This window comes from Prionailurus bengalensis, chromosome C1 (genome assembly GCF_016509475.1).
Source record: "Prionailurus bengalensis isolate Pbe53 chromosome C1, Fcat_Pben_1.1_paternal_pri, whole genome shotgun sequence".
In the NCBI taxonomy this organism is placed as follows: Eukaryota; Metazoa; Chordata; class Mammalia; order Carnivora; family Felidae; genus Prionailurus; species Prionailurus bengalensis.
Genome location: NC_057345.1, coordinates 2,887,176 through 2,911,203, shown reverse-complemented (window position 1 = coordinate 2,911,203; position 24,028 = coordinate 2,887,176). Strand labels below are relative to the sequence as shown.

Below are 24,028 nucleotides of genomic sequence, written 5' to 3'. Positions count from 1 at the left end.
AGCACCTCTGAGCAGCAGCGCATTTGGCCTGATGCAGGAGGAGACAGGACGGCCCAGGATTTGTTGGGAAGGTGGGGGACAGTGAACGTGGGTTGACACCCCCCGGCAGACTCCGGGGTACTTGGATCGCTGGGGTGGCAGGAAAGGCTCCCACTTCCGGTCCTCTACCTGAAGCTCTTTTCCTCCTGACAACACATCTGTCACTACCTTCCTAGAACACAGACACTGGGGGCAACCTCAGCAGACTCCACTGGTCCGTAAAAGCCACGTGCAGAGGCCTTGTCCTCCTCCAGTCAGACAGAACCCTACCTGAGGAGCCAGGCCGTAAAGTTCCCGGGGGCTCCGCACCGAGCCCTGCAAGCAGCAGCGTCTTGCCCCACCCAAGTGCCCGTTTGCCCTGTTGTGTTCTTGCACCTGGGTGTTTAAGCACCTGCATCTCTCCACTGCTGGTGTCCATCTGCAGAGGCCCACCTATCACCCCAGAGGGACCCAGCAGGCCCCGGGGGGGCGGGGGTGGGTGAGAACAGCACGTGTGTGTGTCCCAGTGTGGAGGATCTCAGAGTAGAAGATTTTTCTGGCGGTCTCCCAAGGACACAGTCTCGCAAACAGATGTTACCTCTCTACCGAATATGATCCTCGTGGGGGGAATTGCTAATAAATGATTCAAAGTTGGCATGACCAGAAAACAGGCTTTCTCCTCCCATTTGCCCATCATCCGGGATATTTCTGTTTGTCGTGAGGGATTCCCGTCCCGAGCCCACAGGATAAGGACCACTAGGAAAACTGGAGAAAGCACATGGATTTGGTACATGGAAGTCACGGACTTCCCCTTATTTATTCTTTTATCCACTGATTCGAGAACCAGTTACTGAGCACCTCCTGCATGCCAAGCAGTGTTAGTTCTGACCAGCTCAGCCATGGTGCCCACCTGGAGCTGCTCTAGTGCCCAGTTTTTAAAGTGGCAGCATTCACTGCTCGTTCTGGACGATGGCTTAACATACACCTATGCCCAAGTTGTGGCACCTGCTATAAGCCTTTGGGCCAGTTTACTTTCTCATCTAAGACTGCCAAATCAGCTTTGCAATGGAACTGATAGCTAGTTATGCCGCAGGAACCACCCTCTGTCTCACCAACAATGGAGTGCCCACCAGCTCCAGTAATCCCTAACTACTCAGCAGCTTCCCCAACACCCAACCGAGACCTTGTTGGCAGAGGAAGGGTTGAAAAGGATGCTGATGGTGAGTGATGATGATGATGGTGATGGTGATGATGGTGACGATGATGATGGTGACGATGATGGTGGTGTGATAGTGATGATGGCGACGGTGGTGGTGATGGGGATGATGGTGATGGTGATGATGATGGGGATGGGGATGATGGCGGTGGTGATGATGATGGTGGTGGTGATGACGGTGGTGGTGATGACAGTGGTGATGATGGTGATGAATGTGGAGATGATGAGAGTGATGATGGTGATGATGGTGGTGATGATTATCTCAGGCATGCTCAACAAGTTGTAGCAATTGTCAGATGTGCATGATCCCATTTATTCCTGATAACAACTCTCAAAGGTAGATACTGTCAGCATCGGTCATGGAAGTGAAAACTATGTGGGCCAGTTTGTGTAAGTTCCCTGGATCACATAGGGTCTATTGGCTCCAAAGCTCGTAATAAGAGCAGTAGTATATGATTCTGAGCTCAGATTTCATTCATCTGGTTTTGCTCTGACCTTCTTTAATCTCAGTCTTGGTCTCCTTTCTCCCAAGACTGAGGCTGGCACCTCTCTAATCTACATTCCTGGAGAAGAACATTCGTGGAGGCAGGCTCTTGAGCCTCATCATCCCCTCCACGGATAGATCCCTTGGGAAGTGCTCTGGGTCCATGCAAAAAGCTTCTCAGGCGTTTGTTGGCAGGTTACACCCCAACTCCCATGGCAAGAACTGAGTCTTTGTTTCTTGGGCTAAACCCTCCATCTTGTAGGTCAGCCGAATTCAACTTATGGAGGCTAGTGATATAAAAGAATACCCTGAGTGGGTGAGCCAAGAGGAGCAGCAGGGGCTGGTTGAACTTCCAGGCGAGGCCTAGCCGGAGGCACTGAGAGCCCTTTCAAGAGCAGAGCTCTGTGCCGTCCTTTCCCCAACATCTGCAAGACCATGGGAGGCATAGGGCACTGCCAGATTTTGACCTCTCGTCTTCCTACTATGGGAATTCTGTTGCGTTGACTATCTTCAGTGATAAAGTCCTTGGAAGAGAGGAGTTCCAAGACCAGCCACATCTTAGATGTTTGACTGCCTCCCATTCCCCCTGTGGGTTAGGATGGGAAAGCATTGATTCTCCCAGTCTGATAGATGTAAGAAACTGAAGCCTGGGGGAGAAATGGTTGGCTCAAGGGCCCCCCTCCCTCGCTGATGACTCTCAGAACAGAAGATCAGCCCTTTGCTTGAGGTCCTCATAAGTCCCTGAAGCCCCTTAAGAAAGGGTGTCATCATCTTTACATCCACCCCTAGCCCCACGCATGCTCTAACACAGTCCCTTGCAACTGTAGCTATGGGACACATTACACTAATAGTTGAAAAGTAGAATATAAAAATGAAGGGAACAGGGAGAAAGATATAATCCCAAGGTGTGCCTTGTTCTGGAGGCCCTTCTTCTGACTTCGGTGTGAAATTCCTCCATAGAACTTACCAAACTAAAATTTGGCAGAAATGATATATGGGTTAATATATTACCAGCCAGATCATCTGGGTAAAAATACAACAATAATAGAATGGCTATGCTTTCTGGAAAGACTTCTCTATGCCAGGCGCCTTGCTAAGTCTTCACACATGATCGATTTAATCCATCAGCATCCTGCACTTTTTCACCTGCCTGACCAACGAGGAGCCTGATGCTGAGGAGTAAAGTGACTTTCCCATCATCACTTGGCAGATCCAGGATGGAAGGCAATTCTCTGCTCCAGGGCCTCAGAGAAAATAAAATATCTAACGCCAAACTAACCCATCTGTGGCCACATTCTGGTCATAAAATTGGCTAGAGGCAAACATCTGACTACTCCTCACATACTGCCTTTGCAAGGCAAACAGCCTTCTGCTTCAATGCCTGGCCCATAGGGCTCATGCACAAAACGTCAATGCTACAAGACGATCCCACAGACCCCATACTCATGATGGCTGAACAAGGATCAGGCCTTTTGACGTGTGGCAAGAATGACACTTGTAAGAAGCAGTTTGGAAGACAGAAATCCATAAGGATGCCTCCCTTCATTTCCTTTCTTTGGGAGGTCGGCTACTAAGAAGAGAACAGAACAACATGTGAGAAGTGGTTCCGTGTCAATCATCTGCCCTGTTATGTAGTCCTCTCCAAATGCCAGCCGTCCTTCCTTCATCTGTGTAAATCCCTGTAGTCTGGCCATAAAGGGGCAGAGAGTAAATAGTTTAGGTTTCGCTGGAAGTGTGGTCTCTGTTGCAACTTCCCAATCCTGCCATTACGGGGCCAGACCAGCCACGGCCCATGTGCCAACCAATGGGTGTGGCTGTGTGCCAATAAAACTTTATTTACAAACACAGGCAGCGGCCAGATTTGGCTCATAGGCTATATAGTTTGCTGGGCTCTAACTTAGGTGAATAGCTGAAGGTGGTTTGTCTTTATGAATTAATGAGAATATATACCTGTTTTGAATGATTGGTTAAAGCCAGGACTCCAATGGCAATCCTTTGGTTCTGAAGACTAGAACCTTCCTCCTCCATCTTCAAAAGTTTACTGAGTTCTGCGAATTTCACTGGCCAGTTTCACCCCGCTGGGTTTGTCTCTGTGAGGTTGGCTTGAGAATAGATCATGATGCATGACAGTTCCCTTGAGAACTCAATAGATTGGATTCTTGGTGTTTGGACACCAAAACTCAGGGAGAATGTTACCAATGTAGTCCCTCCAAGGACCCACAGAATTATTTTAGCCATATGTCTCCATTTCCTCCATTGGGGTAGAAAAGGAGCCGCATTTTGTGAAAAGACGAGAACCTTCAGATCACAGAAGTGGTGTACGGAGAGGGACCTTTCCCTACTGGCTTTCCTCACCCCACACAAATGACAGGGTTCTTAGGAGGCTCTCTACCCCGATTCTCTCCTTCCTCACTCCTTTCTGCCGATACTTACACCTTAAATAATGTCCCCTCTGGTCAGGTCCCTTGTGGCCATTGCATAATGCAGGCAGGAACATCTGTCCCCCAAACCCCACTGACCCTGGACAGGGCAATGTTAGTTAGTAGAGTATCTACAGCCCGCTGTGAGGGAGGCTACGATCTGGTGAACAATGATGTTACCTTAAGTGAATGTGCACTCTCCACCCCCAGAAAAGCAACAAAACACAAACTTTCTCCCCTCTATTTACAAGGTCACCATCGAATCCATCTTCAAATGCTCTGCAATTCAGACCTGGTCCCAGAGTGCACGGCGTGCTGTGCGGGGGGTTCTTGCTTCCCCTTCCTGACAGGTGTTATTGTTCCTGCTAATTTAGGGGCTCTTTCTGCTCCTGGTAATTGCCACTGTATACTAATGTGCTAGGAATCAGCTGCCATCCAGATAATGAAAAATTATACCTGGAATAATGGATGGGGACAGATGGATTAGCGAACTCTGCATCAATCAATAGGGCTTTTATGGTTATATTTGTGGTGTTTTGTAATAAGATCAGGCCCTGGAGATTGATGTGGGCTTGGTAATCTATCTCCAGGTCTGGATGGGTTTTTGATTAAACAGAAGCTGAATCGCACACAGGCCACTGTCCGTGACAAAAACAAAGCCATCGAGGGCCTTCTTTCCCACCACTTGAGGGGCGTGTGGGCACATCTGGCTGGTGCACTTGGGTGGAGGCAGGAACGATGGCCCTGGAGTTTGCTGAGGCAGAGGGACGACCCATCTGTGCTGACAGCAGCTCGTTTTATGATACAGGGATCTCATGTGCTTGCCCTGCGGGGACAAAGACCTGTTGGCCAACAGATCCAGGGACGCCTGTCTTCAGGGGCTTGACAGGTGAGAGGCGACAGGGTTTTCCAAAGGGCCAATCGCACTGCAAAAACACCATTCCTTTCCACAGAGGCTGCAAAACACAGACTGCACAGCACATCTCTGACAAAGTCTCTGGGAATACGGGGACACTCACAGCATCCCCTGCAGGACGGGGGAGAGGCCAGCCCAGCTTTCTTGAGGAGCAGGCGCTCCAGGGTTTGGGCTCATTCTGAAGCACCTGGCCACCTGACAGGGCGGGGAAGGCTGCCGAGGGGAAATGCATCTTCCCAAACCAGGATGCTCCAGAAAAACAAGGCTACCAGCTTTTGTGGCAAGGACACCAAGGGGTGTGCCATTTTCTGAGTGACCCCCGCAGTGACCTCCACACAGTGGGTGATGAGGGGGCCTCCAGCCAAGACCCTGTGGAAAGCAAGCTGCCTCTCACTGAAATTCTCTCCAGCCGCGAGCAGGACCACCGCCTAAAGAGAACAGAGTCTGCCTCTGGAAATGGCTGTGCTAACACCTCACGATAACAGGTCGGAGGCAAGTCCTCGAGGAATCAAAGGACCCAAGTCAGTTTGTCCTCAGCCGGGACATCTGGCCACGGCCGGAGACGGTTTTGGTTGTCACACGGAGGTGAGGGGTCGGTCCTACTGGCATCTAGCGGATAGACACCGGAGATGCTGGCAGATGTCCTACAGAGCACAGGATGATCCCATAAGAAGGGATGATCTGGCCCAAAATGTCAAAGTGCTGAGTTTACTCACTAAAGGAAGAAATGCATGAATGACACCAGGAAACAGGTGTCCCCCATATGAACCCTGGATGGTCACACCCTCCAAACTGACTTGCTGGTACACCATTGCTGTGGCGGCCCCTCATGAGTGGGTCAGAAATGTCCCGACCACACCCCACGTAGCCACAAAGGTGAGATGTGGCCCTTCACCCATCACGATGTCCCCGTTCTCCCTCAGGTACTTCCTTCCTAGTAGCAATGGTGAGGCTGGGGGAGGGTGTGCGGAACTGCCCTCTGGCGTCTGCTGTGGGTGAACCCACCTCGTCACGCTCCTCTCAGTGGCGGTGGATGCCTGGCGGTGTTCTCAGTGAATCATTCACGCACAGCTCCCCACAACCCATGAGGTGGGTGCAGAGATGTTCCCCACTTCTACAGGGAGGTTGGGGGACTTTGTCAAGGTGGCGCAGTGTAATCTGAGAGGTCCCCAAGACCACTCTCAGGTTCACAAATTCACTCAAAGGACTCACAGAACTGAACGAAGCGTTAACACTCAGCTTTGGTTTACTACAGTGGGAAAAAAAAACACAGATTAAGATCAGCAATGAGGAGGGGGCAGGGGGCAGAGTCCAGGAGACGCCAGGCAGGAGCCCACAGTCGTCCCCTCCCAGCAGAGGAACGTGGGCAGCCCTACCTCCCACCAGTGACGATGCCCGACAACACGCGCAGAGTGTCGCCAGCCCGGGAAGCCCCCTGAGCCTGGGTGTCCAGTCTGTGCAGTGGCTTGGTCATGTAGTCGTGGCCGGCCCAACGAGCTGACACCCTGTAACCCAAGGCCCCCACCGTAAACCACATTATTAGTGCAGGCTATCTGGTAAACCAGGACATTCTTATCAGGGAAGACATTTGGAAGGCTTACGGTGACCTCCCAGGAGCTGGGGTCAAGGTCATTCCTTTGAGCAAAGCTAATCCTTTAGTGCACATACAGCTAAGACCCAGCAAACCCATGACTCAAACCCCAGCAGGCCTGGTCTGGGACCCATGCCTTTAGCTGCTCTCCTGCACAGCCCGCTGGAGGACACTGGCTCTTTCCCCACGGGGGATGGCCAATGGCCATGCTGCTATGATCTAGGGAGAGCCTAGGCATCAGCATGCACACCCCACTGGCTAGGGTCCCCCAAATTGGGTTTGGTCTCCTGCCATCAGGCTCAACTAAAGCTGTCCCATCCACAGGTCAGCTACATCGAGGAGCAAATTCCTCACACGAGGAAACTTTCTCTGCATTTGAAGACTCCCCTGAATTTCAGGGCACCGTGGGGAGACAGAGGGAGCTGGGGGCCAAAAAGATCGCACAGCATCTGGGTCCAGACTCCAACAAACACACTGGAGTCCACGGAAAGGGTGGGATGTGGTGGGCAGAGAGGCTGGGAAAGCCCATTCACTTCCAGTGGTGTCCTCATTTTATGGATTGAGCTGTGTCTCCCCAGAACTCATATGTGCAAGCCCTATCTGCTGGTGCCTCAGAACGTGACCTTATTTGGAAACAGGGTCATTGCAGACGTACTTAGTTAAGATGAGGTCACACTGGGGTCAGTGGTCCTAACCCAATATGACTAGTGTCCTGATAAAAAGGGGGGATTTGGAGACGGATACGCACACAGGGACAAGGCTGGATTCCCGCTGTCAGAGCCCATGAACCACCAGAAGCCGGGACAGAGGCTGGGATATCCTCCCCTGGAACCTTCGGAGGGAGCACGGCCCTGCTCTCAACCTCTGGCCTCCCGAAGTCTAAGGCAGTAAAACCCTTCTGTTTCCACCACCCACTCGGGTATGTTGTTATGATGGCCCTGGGGACCGAATACACCTGAGCTGAAATGCTTTGTGGAGGCCCAGGAGCCTCGGGTGGGGTGGGGGTGGGGGGTGGTCAGGCAGAGCCACGGAGGCCCTCGCTGTACTTCTCAAAGCCACGATCCACCAGACAGCGGACTTCAGCCAGCCCCAAGACAGCTGGTGCTGGCACCTGAGAGTCAGGACCCAGGACAAGCAGCCTGGTCCCTCTGTAGTGGGATGGACAGTGTCACAAGACCCAGGACAAGCATCCTGGTCCCTCACCCCAAATTCATGTCCACTTGTGCAACCTCAGAATACAACTTCATTTGGAAATAGAGTCTTCGCAGATTTAATTAATTACTTCAGGATCTTGAAATGAAATCATCCTGGATTTAGGGTGGGCAGTCAATGCAATGGCTGGTGTCTTCCAAAAACCCCGAAGAGGGCACAGAGAGACATGGACAAACTCTACATGACAGTGACACAGAGGCCAGAGGGGTCAGGAGTCCAGAGTCAGGAGCCCATGGCTGACAGCAACCAGGAGAAGCTGGAGGAGACAGATAGGACCCTCTTCTAGAACCTTCAGAGAAGGCGCAGCCCTACTGGAGTCTTAGTTTTGGCTGCAGGCCTCCAGAACCTCGAGAGAACAAATTTCCATTGCTCTGAGCACCTCCCCCCCCCCCCCCCCCCCCCCCCCCGCCAACCGCCGTGGGCTTCTCCCTGGCGGCCCTAGAGGTTCACATACTTGCTTGGCCTCATGATTCTCTCTCAGCAGAGTTAATTCAGAGGATGCTGGAACACTGTTAGCCGTGTGGCTGGCGCACAGTAGGCTCACAGCAGGAGTCTTCCCCGTGTGGCCGCGAGCCGTGCTCCTCCTCCCTGCACACACACGAACCCCACCCCCCAGGGCTTGGTGACAAATGGGGCTGCGGTTTGCCTGTCTCCCCCTCTCTGGGGTCCCGGACACCACGCTGAGCAGAGAGGCCTTGAAGCAGAGGTCAGAAAACTGGGGCCTGAGGGCCGAAGCCAGCCCCACCATCTGAGTCTGTCAATAAAGTTTTATTGGCACGTGGCCTCACCAAATTCCTGGACGTGATGTCTGAGCTTGCTCCTGTGCCTCCAGGACAGGGTCCAGTCGTGTGGCCTGAAAGCCTAAAAGAGCTGCTATCTGTCCCTTTAGGAAAGAGTTGGGGACCCCTGCCCTAGAGGGCCCCCGAGAACTCCACAGTGGATGCTGCTGTGTGTGACCGGCGAGGACGGGGGCGAGGGAGGCTAGGGAGAATGAGGGCTGGCCCTCCGTGCCCCTGCCCACCCCTGGTCTCAGGGCCTCTCCCGCCGTAGGACCCCACGCACAGGGGCCCCTCGTGGAGGGCAGCACAGGCTGGATAAGCATCTCCGAGCTAATTTACCAGCTCCAAGAAGGGGTTACGCCGGGAGGCCAGGCCCCGTCCATCTGGTCCCTCTGACTCCCCTTCACTGCGCAGCAGTGACCAGGATGCTGAATCCTGGCCCAGGAAATGTGCCTCCCGCCTTGGGCCCTGAGGCCTCTGAGGCCGGCTCAGACCTGCTCACTCACAGGCAGTGTTTCTGAGCAGAAAGGCCAGTCCCGAGGGAAACACAACTCCCTCCGCACAGAGGTTGAGATTCTCAACCTCAGGGAGGCTTTCAAAGCATGAGCACCACAGCTTCTCCAGCCCGCCTCCCTCTGCCCTCTCCCCAGCCTTGTTTGCCAGTGCCTCCCAGGGTGCATGGAGCACGGGCACACACAGGTTTGCGCGCACACAGGCACCCCATGCATGCACACACACGCACACACAGGCTTGCACACACACAGGCACGCACACACAGGCACCCCATGCACGCACACACAGACTTGCACGCACACAGGCACCCCATGCATGCACACACACGCACACACAGGCTTGCACGCACACAGGCACGCACACACAGGCACCCCATGCACGCACACACAGGCTTGCATGCACACAGGCACCCCATGCATGCACACACACGCACACACAGGCTTGCACACACACAGGCACGCACACACAGGCACCCCATGCACGCACACACAGGCTTGCATGCACACAGGCACCCCATGCATGCACACACACGTACACACAGGCTTGCACACACACAGGCACGCACACACAGGCTTGCACGCACACAGGCACCCCATGCATGCACACACATGCACACACAGGCTTGCACACACACAGGCACGCACACACAGGCACCCCATGCATGCACACACAGGCTTGCACACACACAGGCACCCCATGCATGCACACACATGCACACACAGGCTTGCACACACACAGGCACGCACACACAGGCACCACATGCATGCACACACAGGCTTGCACGTACACAGGCACCCCATGCATGCACACACATGCACACACAGGCTTGCACACACACAGGCACCACATGCACACACACACAGGCTTGCACGCACACAGGCACCCCATGCATGCACACACACGCACACACAGGCTTGCACGCACACACTGAACTTACTGCTCATCTCATTCAAAAACAGAAGCAGCTGATACTCAGCTTTGAGCTCAGTAGCCAACATGGAAACGACCCACTTCCTGGACTTAACTCCCAAGAGCACTGGGCCATCTCAGCAAAGGACGGCGGAGGGGAAGGAGGGTGCAGGGGGAAGCCAGCATCGCTCCTCGCTAATAAGAGGTCGGTGGCTGGGGAGGGACGCCCCCGTGGTGCCGATCAGCCAACCTCAGACCAGCAGAGGGGCTTCTGTGAGGAGAGCAGCCACAGTTCACCGCCGTGGGCCTGGTGGCCCGGGCTCTGGGGCCCACGAGTCAGCTGCGGAGTCTGTGGCTGGATTAGTCACCAGGGCCACTGGCACCCGCCACCGGGACGGAGTCTGCATTTAGCCCATACAGTGGTGAATGGATCGAACCGCCAAGCAAACAGCACGCGCTCCCCCGCAAAACCTGGCTGCCGTCCCTCTCAGAGCATCCTCGCCGTGCGACCTGGATATTCCCGTCCCCCAGAGGACGTGCCAGCACCGCCGTGGAGCTCCGGATTGGGAGCCGGCGCTCAGTGCGTGTGCGGAGGGCAGTGGCTCTCGCCCTGCTTAGCGTCACTTACGTGGAGTGTGGGCAGAGGCTCAGGCTGCCTTCCTGGTGCGGGATGGCTGGTGCTGGGCGTACCAGCTCCGTGCATGGCCTGGAGCAGGTGCCTGCTACGTGCATTCTAGATAAAGGGACGCACCAATGCCTACTGTGTATCGGAAAGCCCAGCACGCACACCATGGCCAGATTCCCACCCAGAGGCCAGTCCTGGAGGCCTGAGTCCTGCTAATCTTTCTAGTTGGGGATCTCTTTAAAAATACGTTCCCTGTGCCCCAGACGCCTACCCAAGCCCGAAGGACAGGGCCCAGACTGGAGGGTATCCACTTCCCGTGGCTTGTGCACTTGTCTCCTCTTGATTCTCAGTGGCATCTCAGCATGTTGACTGTGGCCCAGGACAGAGATGCTGTCTAGCAGCCACAGGGGCAGGGCAGAGCCTGGCAAGTCCTCTCGGGCCTGCAGGCAGAGACACAAGGGCTGAGGAAGCGGTTCCCAGATGCCGGCCAGATAGCGGAGGCAGACCCTGGCGAGAAGACCCTTACCTGTCGGTGTGTCACAGGTGAGGACAGAACTATGGGACGGTCACAGATGTCACCATGAGCTCGGCTGCGCTTAGAGTGGGCTCCCTCGCGTTCTGCCCCAGCACGGATCTGAGGCTCTGAGCCACCTGCCTCCTGAGCCGTCTGGAGGCCAAAGAGGACACACAGGATGCCCCCGCCCGGCGCCCGGGGCAGAGCAGGTGCCATCGCGGCTCCTGTCCGGGGGGTCTTGGGCAGAAAAAAGCAGTGTTTGGATGCAGCCCTGAGAACCTGATTTCTGGTGGAAGCTGCCCCTACCCACCGGGGTCATTCCTGAGGGCCATCCCAGGGGAGCTGTGCTGTCGTGGAGCAGAGGCACGTCAGTGTGCCCTTCAGGAAGAGTGAGGCAGAGGGGATGTGTCTCTGCTGTGCCCACAAGGACCTCAGACAGCCGCCCTATCCTCCCTCGTCCCCAGGCTGGGTCTGACTGCCCCTGATGTCACATGATGGAAAAGTGACAGTGTTATGTGTTCGTTCAACAGCTGAGGACCTACTATGTGCAGACACAGGCTAGACACTAAGCTGCAGCCCGGTGCCCACCACGTGCATGTCGCAGTCTAGGGGCCGGAGGGGCAGGCGCCAACCATCACGCTTGGGAGTAAACGTGCATTGTGTCTGTGACAAAGGCTTCAATGGCAAGAGGTACCATGATGGCCCAGGAGGGAGGCAATCAGGCAAGACACCCGGGGGCCCCAAGTCTTCACCCCGCCCTCTGGCCACACTCCGGTCACACTCCTGGCTGCATCACTTTGCAGTGTCCCCCACCCAAGGAGGGGGTGACCTGCCCCAGCAGTTGCCTCTGGGCCGTGCCTGGGGCACAGGCTCGTTCGCACATTTGCTGTCACCAGGAGAACGTGCCGGGCCCAGACGCAGCAGGTTTACACCCTGAGTTTGGTGCTGTTCGTTGCTGGGACGGTAGCTAACTGATACTCTCAGTGAAGGGGGAGGGCGGTCTTCCAGGCAAAGAGAAGGAACTGCACGGTCCAGGGTCACAGGAGACTGCCAGGGAGGCCCCAGGACACAATACAGGAGATGACTACTCCCTGCGGGGCAGGGCGGCTTCAGGTCCAGAGAGCTCAGGGTGTCAGACGTTAGCAGGCGCCACATCTCACTCGCTCTGTCGCCATGTCCCTGAGCAGCTACTCACATACGAGCCACGGTCCCAGGGTCTCCCCTTGGAAACTGAGTTCTGGCACACAGGACGCAGAAGGGATACGGGACAGACTGGGTTTGCTCTGTAGAAGAGAGTTTTGGGAGGTGTCTGTGGGCAGCTGAAGGCACCCACCCGCAGGGGCTAAGGGGGATGCAGACCACGACCCTCCCCAAAGATGCTTCTCAGCATTCCAAAGCGAGAGTTTTGTGCTGTCGTTGGAACCGGGGGCTCCGTGCGGGAAGCTGAGCTCCCCGCTAGAGGCCCCTGACACACGAGCTTGAGAACTGTCTGCTAAAGAAGCCTGTGTCCTAAAGTTGGTTTGACCCAGCACCCCCCGTACAAGCCGAAACAGGCGCCCTCCTCTCGCATCACGTGCGTGTCTGAACCCCAGGCGGAACCTGGTCCCCGTGGAATTCTGCAGCACACAGGCTCGGACAAGCCTCTGCTTTGGCGATCGGAAGTCAGAGGAGGGCTGTCCACGACCCACGAGGGCTACGAACACCACCCGGAGCATCCGGGGAGCAATGGTCCTGGACTCGCTGTGTGGCGCTCCGGCCACCGCCGAGCGGCTTCCTGCACAGTCAAGCCCCTGACCTCGGCTGGCATTTGCTGCAGGGCCCTGTGGTGGCCACCGCTCGTCTGCACGCTGGCGGAGCTGGGGAAGCCCATCAACAGCTGCCTTCCGGGGACTCTGCGAGCTCAGAGTCAGGCCTTTAGGGTTGAACCGAGCCCGAGGGGCAGGAAGGGAGGGAGGATCAGGCCATGTCCCTTCAGAGCACGGTGCAGCTTGCAGACAGAGCCTGGTGCTCAGCTGGCCGTCGGCTCTGCCTTCAAAATTCACTGACAATGTCAACGGAGCCAGCGGGAGGGAGATGGCTATCCCTGCGTTCCATTAAAATCACTGCGAAGCCCTAAAGTTTGAGGAAATTGCAATGCAATTTGGATGGGGCGGGGAGTGTGGGAGAGAAGTCCACCAGCTTCCCGCAGGGGTGCTCGGAGCACTTTTTAAAAGCTTCCTGCTGGGGAATATCGTTAATCCCAATGGCGGCCACCGGTTGCATGCTGCTAACTACCATTTTATTAAAAACAATAAACAGACAAATACATGTATTCAACAGGCCCAAATACCCCCTCCCCCACCCAGGGGTCCCGCATGGCCAGCCCACTGCCCTCAGGAAGTTGTCTGACCCCCTTCTCCCACCAGGAGGAGGCACTTAAGAGTCACTACTGTCCCCACCCACCCCAGCTCCAAGGCAGGGCGACCTGTCCGGACAGCTGGGAAGGGCAGGCCAGGATAGGCCCAGGCAGTGGTGGCTCTGGGCACTGGTCCCCGCGATGCCAGGAGAGCAGGGAGGAGGGCCTGAGGGGTGGGAGCTGCAGGGGAGGGGTGGCACGTGGTGGGAGATGGAGGCTGGGGAACAGCTGCCCTTTGCTTTGACGTGTGCTCCTGATGACATTTGAACCCACGATTGCAAGACGACCTTTCAAAGCCCAAGACTGGGGCCCTGCCAAAGAGAACAAGCAGAAACCACCTCAGTCTGGGGGATCAGAAGCCAGGAACTCCCTGCGAGTTTGGAGAACAGAAGAGGCGTTGTTGTCCCACCTCCAAGATGACAGCCGTTTGGAGTCAAGGAGGCGTGTGTAGGCTGCAGACAGAAATGGGGGCTGAAGCCTTCCGAGGGGGACGGGCCTTCCAGAAAGACGGAAACCTAGCTTCCAGTCCTCATGATCTCAGCCGAGGTGGCTGAGGGGTGGCCTCGGGGGCAGGAGTCCCAGACGTTTCCTGTGAAGCACCAGGGGTTAGCGGTTTAGGCTTGGAGGCTGATAGGGTCTCATCTCCAAAGCTGCCATGGACACAGGCAAAGAAACAGGTGCAGCCGTGTCCCAGGAAGACTCCGCCTGTGGCCACTGACATTCGAATTGCAACTCATCTTCACGCGCTATGAAATACGACCCTTTCGATTTGCGCCCACCTCAGATCAAATCCTGTCCGCCGCTTCTCATCCACAATGTCCAGCACTGAACCCAAGTTTACCAGGCACACCAGAGGACAGCACCAAAGAGTAAAATCCAAGAGGAAGGACACAACAGACAAAAGCAATGGTCTCACAGAATATCTAGATATTTGTGTTATCAGGTGCTAACTCCAAAATTACAGGTGGTTAATATAGTAAAGAGAACAGGTTACAAGACTGAGACTTTCCGGAGGGAACGGCGATACGTATAAACACTAATATCTTATGTACAGATCACGTACGTGAATAATTCATATGTGTGCATACAAATAAAACACGTGGGTATTTTTGAAGCAAATAGAATCTGTTCCCGCTAATTCCGGTGGGACTGGCCCTGGGCAGCGGGGGTTTCTTCCTTTCTCGGTCCTGCTCTCCCCACTTGTGTAAAGAGGACCTGAGTCTACATCGGTTGCTGAGCCTGGACACTGTACTTTCAGGGGCTGGGGGAGAATCGAGGAGGGCCCGAGGTCCTCTCTCTCTCTCTCCTTCCTGTGCTGTCCTCCTTCAACCTGTTCTCTATACTGGGAGTACAAGATTTCACTAGAAAGGACTTTGAAAACCTTTGGGTTGATCAGCACAGTCGGGCCTTTCCAGCAGCAACGACATAAGATTCTGCCTGAGGAGGAGGTCTGTGATGGGCTCCAGCTGGACTCTTCAGAGGAGGCACATACCATCAGGAGAGGCCCTGGGTGGGACCTGTCTGGTGGCCGGAACAAGGGCCACATGGTGAGGAACCACAGGAGCATGATGAGGCCCACGCAAAACGGGGCACACGGTCTCTTCTGCATCAGGATGTGTCTCCGTGGGCTCCCCAAGACCTGCCACGTCCTGGGGCTCCAGCCTGCGTCTGACGCCTTGAATTCACCATTTTGGTCCTGGTTTTATAGACGTCTTTTGAGAGGCAAACTCCTTGTAAGAGGAATAAATCATTGAGGTGACAGCGTAATTGGGCGGAGATGTGTGGGAAGAAGGCGTGGGAAGTCAAGATCGTTTCTTACTGGCTGAAGGGATTCAGAGCAACAAGAAGATCCTGGGTCCTGATGCGAGGGGTGTCGCTGAGAAGCAAAGAACGAATGGAAATCACGTCTCCGAGGACTCCACGCACAAGCTGTGTTAAGCTCCGCTTATGTATCTGAGTTACACCCTGCGACATAATAATCCTGTTTGTTCAGCACCTGCTTTGTGCCAGGTGGACCCTCGGCCTTCCTAGCTCCGCAGGGCAGCAGACATGGGGTTCACAGCAACTGTGCTGCACTCCCCCCGCCCAGGCAATCCCATCAACTCTCAGAGCCATGGTTACCATCTCCACCCTGACCGTGCCCACAGCATCTTCCGTTCTCATCGTCCTGTCTGTTGGGACCTTGCCCTGGGGTCACTGCACCCCTAAGCACAAAGCAAACCTGTTCCTTCCTTGTCCTTCCATCCTCGTGGATGTCGCCAGTGGTCCCTCCTCCTTTCAGCCCCTCCTTTCAGGACACGCTCGGCTTTACCCCCCTCGTGTATCTGTGATGATTTCCTCCATGCACCGAGCCCTGTACTCTGCACAGCGGCTTCCCTGGCTAACTTGTCCTGTCTCACTGTGGGCAGCGCCGTCACCATCCAGGGAGCTGGCAGGTGTATGGCCTGGAGGGGGTCTGGTGGCATTAGGACAGGGGGGTGAGCAGGAGGCCCAGTCCAGGAGCCAGGCCCCCACCCCCACCCCGGCCAGCCCCTCAGCCTCTGTGTTCAGAGGTACCTGTGCATTGGGCGTCTGCCCAGGTCTGGCCGTGAGTCAGTGCTCCGTGACCCGCTCTCATCATTCCTGAAATGGAAACACACATTGCAAAGAGTAGGGATGCTTTTTCCCTTGGCTTTTGTCTCCACTGCATTCTGTCCTCTCGCACAAAACTCTATCATCTGGTGCGTTCACCAGATCCCTCGTCTTCGGGTGACATAAGCCGGGTCCTGGGTAAAACTGGGGAAGAGGTCCCCAGCAGAACGCGCACACCATGAGGGCTGTGGCACACCCCGGCTGTGGGCTGGGCAGAGAGGCCCCCGCACCGAGGCAGAGAGCGCTGCCCCCAGGCTCACCATATAGCCCACGTTCCGGAACTGTAGGGGATCAGAGTGCTCCTTCACAGTCACCCATGTGCTCCAGGCTGCGCTGGACCAAGATGCCAAACCCTCCCCAGGCCACAAAGAGCTCTGCCAGATCCGGAAACCGTGACACTATCTCCGGATGGAGCTGAAGAAGAAACGATCATGACGAGGAAGAAAGGGTGGAGTGGGAGGTGCACCTGCCCAGGCAGGCCCCGCAGGAGTCCCTGGCAGTGGGAGCGCCCAGAGCAACAGAGGGCTGGGCTCGGGCCACCGAGGTGGGTCCCAGAAGTGGCCCGGGCACCACCGGCTTGGCGACCCCAGGCAGGGAGGTTGGCTGACCACTCCACATCTTGGATTCTGCAACAGGAATCAGCAAGAGTGACCACTGCCTCACTCACCCCCCCCCAAAGTCCGGATCAGGGTGGTGGGGTTCTCATCCCTGTCTCTTGGCCACCCCATCTGAACTGTCACCCTCTCCCTGGGACACTGGATGGTGTTGTTGGAGATGAACACCCACATCGCTCTTCACTCTCTCTCTCTTTCCCTCTCTCGGAAGGTTAGATCCCTTCTTCTCTAGTCCAATCAGACCAAACAGGGGTCCACCTCACCCTCCTCCTGAGGTGACTGCAGTGTCCCCCCATGGGGGTGGAGGACGAAGGGGTCTCACAGGAGATGTCTGGGGTTTGCGGTGCCCCCCGCCATGGCACGTGCCCCACATCAGCTCCATGCTTAGGGGACCTGCTGGTCCTGCTCTGGTGAAGGGTGGCATTCTGTGTGTAAGGGCAGTGACTGCCAGGCACACCGCTCCCTCAGGCTCAAAACCCATTTTTAAAAGAGTTATGAGGGTGGCAAGGTCACCCGTCAGGTCCCGTTGGTCACCTCCTAGGCCCTTGTGTAGCTCAGAGGTCTCGAGGGCATTGCGAAATGCCTCCACACCTCCCATCTCCTCTGGTGCACGCGTGTGGACACACACTGGCAAACAGAACCCACACACGCACACGCCCTCCCCTACGTGCGGGGGCCCTGCACACCTCCAGTGTCCCGGTCGCTGCGTCCCTCTGCATGTTCCTGGTGGAGGAGCAGACACACCAATCCCTTCATTGTACCTGCAGCGCCTCCCACACAGCCTCCCTCCCGGTCAACTGTCCTCCCAGCACTTGCTCTGAGAAGGGCAGGTGCAAATGCACAGAAGCACCTGCAGCCCGTGAGGCCCACGCCCTGGGCTTGCAGTGTCCCTGCCCCCACGCTGCACAGGCCCAGCGGGTGGCAAGTCAGATGTTATCTCAGATTTGCAGATAAAAAGACCAAGGTTCCAAGACAAGGTGACTTCTCCAAGGCGTCTCTGTGGCGCAAAGCCCGGCACGGCTCGAAGGTGGCGCTTGACTCTTGTCCCGTGCGAGGCAGACGTGTGGGGCCCGTGGGGCCCGGGGGCACCCCGTCGGCTGCTCCCTGGTTCTTCACAACCCAGCAGGGATACAAAGTCAACGGGACTGAAATGCCAGGACCTTTCGAGGCTGAACGCAGGGGTGGGGGTGGGGGCTTGGCATGTGCAAGAGTTTAGAAACTAAAAGCGCCCCCCCCCAAGAGACAGGCTGGAGTCACAACCCCAGAACCTCAGAATGTGACCCTGCTTGTACACAGGGTCGCACAGACGTGATTAGTTAAGATGAGGTCATACTGGGGCAAGCTGACCAGTGTCCCTATAAGAAGGGGAGGCACACAGAAACGCACACAGAAGGTAGAGGCCATGCGGCAACAGAGGCAGAGGTCCAGGTGACTCCCAGGAACCCCTGGGAGTGGAAGAGGTGGGAAGGATCCTCCCCATGGCCCTGTCCACACCTGGGTCCCAGACTCCCGGCCTCTAGACAGTTGAGCACAATTTCGGTTGAGCCCAACAGCCCCAAGGAGCTACACTAACAGTAAAGTTGGGATTCCATGGGGTCAGACAGCTGAACCTTCAGGGGAGCGGTCTTCTGTGGCAGAGCCGTGGGCTGGACCAGCACAGTCCCCCAGCAGCACGGCCTGGCCCACCCACCTGCCTTGTGGAGCGAGGGTTCCTTGCAGGCGGTTTGTACCCTCTGTACCATCCAGCAGGTGCAGGGACCACGGGGACCCGGCACCTTCCCACTGCAGCGTGCGGTGACAGGTGATGCACCGTTGTCTCACCTGAGACATCAAAGGTCACCAGCTGCCTTGTCGACTAAAATCCCAATGTGGGGCAGGTGATTTCTCAGGGAAGGGTGCATTTCCAGAGGCCACGCTGAGGACAACCAAGTGAACAGGGGAACCTAAAGCCTGGTGTCCCTTCTGCAAAAGCACCGTCCCAGCTGGTGCTGACCAGAGAACGGAAATTTGAAAGAACAGAGTGCAGTACGAGTAGTCTGTACTAAACGTGACTGTTATCATCCTGAGCCACACAACGAATTCTCAGCCACGGTGCGAAATCGGCTTCGGAGCAGACTGGGAGCGGTCAGTGCTGGACATTCGGGTCCTTCCGCGGATGACGACAGCCGGCCACCACCTGTCAGGCCATTGCTACAAGCCAGGTGCCGGGGCAGGCCTGTTACACACGGTATTGCTTGTCCTACAATAATATTCCTACAAAGTGGGGGTGCCTGGGTGGCTCGGTCGGTTGAGCGTCTGTCCAACTCGGCTCTGGTCGTGATCTCACGGTTTGTGAGATCAAGCCCCATGCCAGGCTCTGTGCTGACAACACAGAGCCTGCTTTGGACCCTCTGTCTCCCTCTCTCTCTCTCTCTGCCCCTCCCCTGATTAAAAATAAATAAAATGTTAAAAAAAAATAATCTCACAAAGTACGTGTAGCAGGACGGAGAGCAGCCCGCCGAGATATGCCGGAGTCCTAACTCCCTGCACCTCTGAATATCACCTTATTTGGAAAGAGAGACTTGGGAGACATAATGAGTTAAAGACCTCCATTATCCTGGACTTAGGGTGGGTCCTAAATCCAACGAGAGGCGGAACCAAGAGGGGGACCAGGGCGCACAGAGACGGGGGAGGGGGAAGTCCACGCAAAAAATGGGGCAGAGCTTGGAGTGATGGGGTCCCGAGCCCAGAGCCACTGGAGCCCCAGCACCTGAAGAGGCAGGAAGCATCCTCCCCCAGGGCCTACGCAGGCAGCACAGCCCTATGCACGGCTGGATTTGAGACTCCTGGTCTCCAGACTGGGAGGCGATAAATTTCTGTTGTTTTCAGTACCACTCGTTTCCTGGAGGCCCCAGGAAAGTCACACGGTAGATTTTGCCATCTTCACCTTACGGTGGGGGACAGTGAGGCTTATCCAGGTCACCTGTAGTCCCCAAAGGAGCAGAGCCCGTGTTCAGACTCAGCTCGGCCCGATTCCAAACCCTCCTTCTCTCCACAGGCGCTCAAGTCCCAGCTGGACACCTAGGAAGGCCACTCACCCAGCAGGGAGGGACTTGGGAGGAGGACCCTCTGCACGAGAGTGTGTTCCCCGCTACTCAGTGGCCTCTGCTGGCCAGACTTCCCAGAGATCCCCAAATGATCTGCCTACCTTGGACTCAAAGCTGAACGCAGAGGGCACGCCTCCCTCGCACCTTTCGGAGAGGACCTTCCATCCCACCCTCAGTGCTCCATCCCGGTGCTCTGGAAACTCCAAGACATGCATCATTCATGCCTGAGCTAAATCAATCCAAGGAGCGTGCTGCTGACCCACAGGGGGAGGGTGGTGCGCGCATCCGGCGGAGGAGGCGGGGAATCCCAGAGGAGCGCTCCCCCAGGCTCTCTGCTCAATGTTGTACTGAGCTTTACTATTCTCTAATCAAAGCACCCCAGACCTTTACCTGCCATCCAGGATGGGAAGTGGGGGCGGCACGACTCCCCAAGACATGGAGAGAAGCCAAAGGCTCATAATGGGGGAAGGAAAACAGCGAAGCCGGGACACCTGTTCCCTCTTCGGAGGAAGGGAGCCCGGAATCACACCTGAGTCTGCTTCAGCGTGGGATCCCACGCCTGCCGCGTCCTGGCGCGGGCTGAGCAGGAGGGCCCGGAACAGTTAATTCAGGAAATTGTCATCCTGGACTCCCCAACAAACTCCAGCTTTTGAGGGGGTCTCTGATGGCCGTCCGTTAGCATTACTCGTTGTTATTTGGCATGATTGCATGGGATGATGATTTTGATTACTTCAATTCTAGCAGTGGTGGGCAAAGGCAGCTGGAAGTCCCACTGGGATTGTCTTCTTTCTTTCCTTCCAAAGAGACTGTCTAAGGGGCTCTATCCTTGGCGTGGTGGTGGTGTTGGCCCAGGATGGAGAAGGCGCAGGTAGGGTCTGCACCCCTGGGTCCCTCAAGAGCTGCTGAGCACAGGACCCAGCCTCCTCAGGTCTGCCTCTCTCCTGAAGCCCCCATAACCCACATGGTTTTTCCTTTGCCTTCCTGTCACTCTTCATGGTGCTGCCTCTGCCCTTGGGCTAACCAGTGTGCTTGGTTCAACTGCAGTGTGTGTGTGTGTGTGTGTGCACGCGCGCGTGCGTGCGTGTGCTGCATGCACACGGCTGAGCCAGCAGGCATGTGCACCTAAGTGCATGCTTGTGTATATGTGTGTGCAGAATTCTGTAGTGTGCATGTGCGGATATGTGCCTGTGCACGCACGTGCCTGCGTCTATATTCAGATCCCCCCCTCTCTCTGGCTGAGCCCAGTCAAGCCCGTGTCTTCCTCCACGGAGCCTCTTCTGTGACACTCAACACCGTGCTCTCTGACAGAGCTCAATAATAGCTCTGTTGATTGATTCATTGACCTTGGACAAATCACTTAAATTCTCAGCCTACTCATCTGCCAGAGGGGGAAAAAAAAAGTCTGAGAGTCCTTTAAAAATCATGAAGCATTATACACACGTAAGGATTACGCTTAAGCTGAACACGGGAAGAATGGCCACATCCAGCACTTGGGAGCCAAGGCTCCTTCTGGGCTAAAGCCACGTACGAGTGGCTACACCGTGTGCTGTGAAGCTCTGGTCGGGCTTTGCTGCCCTTGACAAATGACTCAGGCACTCGAAGGGCCAGTTTGGGCTCAGATGTCCTTTGAAGTCACGGTGGCAGTGCCCGGGAGTCCATGTGTCCTCTCTCCTACTCCCTACTTATAACCCCTCTCAACAGCCCCCCAGCCCATCCAGACAGACCCCATTCCCTCCCGAATGAAAATGCCCCATCGCTTCACCTCCTGAACTGCAGTCCCCGCCTCGCACTGTGATAGTCCAGGGCATGCCGCAGCCCTGCCTTCTCCCATAATTATATCATCAAGCCTGAATCAGCACATGAGCCTTATTGAAGTCAGGAGGCCAATTATTCCCCAATCAATTTTGAGTAGGTAAGTCAGGAATTGTTCTTGGCGAGACCTCCTATAGATGGGGTTGAGCCAACCTGACCTTCACTTTGCAAATCTGTCCCAGCTGCACAGAGCATTTAAGGGCTCAGGTCAAAATGTAAAAGACAAACTCACTGGGGGCGGGGGGTGGGGGCGGGGAGAGTATGAACTGAGAAAAACATTTACGCTTATCTGACTGTGATCTCTTGGCAAAGCCTCAGCAATTATTTGAGGGCCTACAGCTGAATAAATGGATGGATGGATGGATGGATGGATGGATGGACAGATGGATGGATGGGTGGGTGGGTGGATGGATGGAAGGAAGGATAGATGGATGGACAGATGGATGGGTGGGTGGCTGAAAGGATGGGTGGATGGACAGATGGATAGATAAATGGGTGGATGGATGGACAGACAAATGAACAGATGGATGGATGGGTAGGTGGATGGATGAATGGGTGGATGGATGGATAGATGGAAGGAAGGATAGATGGATGGACAGATGGATGGGTGGGTGGATGGAAGGATGGATGGATGGACGGATGGATGGATGGACAGATGGACAGATGGATGGATGGGTGGGTGGGTAGATGGATGGAAGGAAAGATAGATGGATGGACAGATGGATGGGTGGGTAGGTGGAAAGATGGATGGATGGATGGATGGATGGATGGACAGATGGATGGATGGAGGGGTGGGTGGGTGGGCAGATGGATGGAAGGAAAGATAGACGGATGGACAGATGGATGGGTGTGTAGGTGGAAAGATGGATGGATGGATGGATGGATGGATGGATGGATGGATAGATAAATGAGTGGATGAGATGGTGGGTGGATGGATGGACAGACAGATGAACAAATGGATGGACGGGTAGATGGATGGATGAATGGGTGGATGGATGGATGGACAGATGGATGGATGAATGGGTGGATGGGAGGGTGGGTGGATGGGAGGGAGGTGGGTGGGTGGATGGATGGATGGATGGACAGATGAATAGATGGATGGATTGGTGGATGGATGGATGAATGGGTGGATGGATGGATTGGTGGATGGATGGATGAATGGGTAGATGGATGGATGGGTGGGTGGATGGGTGGATGGACAGACAGATGGATGGATGGATGAAAGGATGGACAGATACACAGACACCTAGGTGAATGGGTATTAGGAAGAGCAGGCACAAATGACAGCTGTGGCTTCCAGTTTGTTTTTGGTGCTTCTGTACCCATGCTGAGCCCTTCCACTCTGAATCCCCTACAACCTTATGTGCCCCCCTGTGCCCCTTAACTGCCTGCCTGCCCCAGCCCTGCCTCTGCCCCAACCCTGCCACACATGGCCCCATCTCAGCAGAGGCGGGTGTGCAGATCTTTGCTTTTACAACCTCTGTCCCGTGTCTTGTGTGCAGGGTGGGCCTCAGGGAGTAGTTGAAAAGGGTGATGGGCTTTTAGATTTTGTGATTTATTTTACTTTACTTCATATTTGGAAATAATTTCAAACTTAGAGAAAAGGGGAGAGGATGCACAGAGACCCCTGCCCCAGACTTGCCAATGGTCGCAGCACTACCCAATCCCAGCCCACATGTCCTGTTTAGCGCCAGCTTGTTTGCAAATTCTTTCAATCTGGAACAACCTGCCAGCCTCTCCTAGACTTTCGTGACCACGGCATTTTTAAAGACCACAGAATTACCAGTCATTTCAGTACATTCGTCCACGTTTCCTCATGGGTTAAGGGTCGGGGGAGAGAAACCACGAAGCCACGCTGTGTTCCTGGTGACTCCTACCAGCTGGGGCATGCGAGCGACCCATCCCTCCTGGTCGGGGCCACTGGGACTACTGGGCCTCGGTGGTGTCTTCCTGTGAAGGGACATCCCCTCTTTGTGGAAATAAGTATCTTCTGGGAAATAACGCGAGATGCAAAGGCCCAGCCCCGGCTCAGCCATCATCCACTGGTTTTAGTGCCTATTGGTGTTTCTTGCCTGAGTTCATTGGCGTGATGGTGGCAGGGCGTCTAAGTCCACCAACCCTTCCGTGCTGCCACCACTGGTGAGCAGCTGCTGTCCAGAGGGGCTTTCTCTTGTCACTTCTTTACTCGCCCAGGGGTCCCTACTTTACTCCACATGCTGTGGCCTCAGCTCCTATTATGGGCCTGAAATGGTCTCCGGTCCCATCAGCAGGAGCTCCTGGTGCTGGCCTCTGG

General features: G+C 55.4%; 1 protein-coding gene across 1 annotated transcript in view; it reads right to left on the bottom strand.

Moving 5' to 3' along the window:
* AJAP1 (adherens junctions associated protein 1) overlaps positions 1-24,028 on the bottom strand; it is a 130,469-nt gene that overhangs the window by 22,204 nt on the left and 84,237 nt on the right. The window lies entirely within an intron of this gene.